Source organism: Austrofundulus limnaeus, unplaced genomic scaffold, assembly GCF_001266775.1.
Source record: "Austrofundulus limnaeus strain Quisiro unplaced genomic scaffold, Austrofundulus_limnaeus-1.0 Scaffold245, whole genome shotgun sequence".
In the NCBI taxonomy this organism is placed as follows: Eukaryota; Metazoa; Chordata; class Actinopteri; order Cyprinodontiformes; family Rivulidae; genus Austrofundulus; species Austrofundulus limnaeus.
Genome location: NW_013952647.1, coordinates 677311 through 678958, shown reverse-complemented (window position 1 = coordinate 678958; position 1648 = coordinate 677311).

The window sequence follows — 1648 nt, the reverse complement described above, 5'->3', positions numbered from 1 at the left end:
ACACTGTAACACACACACACTGTAACACACACACACACACGGATCAGATAAGTTTTATACTTGTGTATTTAAAAGTCTAAAAATCTTTTAGTCAAAGAATTTAACACTTTTATATTAGTAGTGGGCACAGCTAACCAAAGAATTCACTTTGCTAACGCTAAACCACTAAACGTAAACCAAAGTTAGCGGAAGCTAACGCTAACYGCTAACTATCATTTGAACATAAAGGTGTGGTAAAAACCGTACATTACAAGCATTTCAGAATTTGCCAATCTGCATCACATCTGTACTGCTACAAAAGCTACACACAAACACACAACCTGCATGACACACTGTGTGCGAGGGGATTATGTTAGTGGACTTAAGCTAAATGGTCCACTAATGGTTTCAAATGGTAGCAAAAATGCTAATCCAACTAAAACAGTTAGCTGCGCTATGAGCCGTTAGTGAATTAGCGTCTCTGTGCCCACCACTACGTGTCAAACTTCACACTGAATCTGAAACTTGAAAAGTTGTCAGAAAATCTGACGTGAATTTATCCAGTGAAGGTTTGTAAGAATTTACCAAAGAGTGACAAGAAACTTTAMTAAAACATGTCAGTCAAACGTGTCTTCAGGTAATCTGGAGGAATTATTGCAGCCTGATAATCCAAACATAACTCCTTCTGTTCTGTTTGGACAAGAAGCAGCTCATTTCATTTGAAATGAYGACAAATATAAAAACTAATTATGATGCAATAAACCTGTTTTAAAGAGTTAAATGTTGCGACATTCAGTTTTCACAAACTTACTTCCTTTACTGGGAAAGAAATAAGAAAATTACAACCCTTCACCATCTCCAGTGAAGGAATAAAAAATTTTTTTTAATATAATTATACAAGAATTATTCTCAGAATCTGAGAATACATTGTTTTATTGCTGTGGCCCCAACCCTGTTCTGTAYCAAAATCATCCCAATCTAAACTCAAATGCACAAAAACGCACAACAAATTCCATCGTGTCATTTGTTAGATAATAATTAATATAATAATGAATTAATGCAACACAGAGACGGAGAACTGTGGTGAGCACAGCTCTGCTAATCAACGTAACTCGTTTAGTTTATAGACTGAAAGTTGTCTTAGCAGTTAGCTGTTTGGTAAAACTTTTGATTTTATTTTTACACTTTAACAAATGAGGTTTTTCACTAACTTTGAAAACTGTTAGCAGATCATGAAATTACATTCAGCCAACTTTTAGGTGTAACGAGTTTAAGACTTTCACAGATTCAGAGTGACCGTCAGCTTCGTTCACTCAAATCCTTGTAATCTGGTCAAAATACAGATTTTTGGCAGATGTAGTCACTAGGGTTGGGCAATATTTGCAAAAAAATTAATCACGATTAATTGTGGTATTTAGTCAATAATGATTAATTTGAGGATTAATCCCCTGGAGTCCCTGGACACCCTTATGTCCTGGTCACATGACCAATTTAGTGGGTAAGATTTGCTCTTCGTAAAAATCTGCTCCAAATTGTGCCAAAATTACAGACTTCGGGCTATATGTCAAACTTTAAATTGTGTTGATGGATAAATAAATACAGAACTTTAATTTCAATGTTCGTCATATTTGAAGCGGAGAGGAGCACCGAGCGGACGGACCCCAGTAAT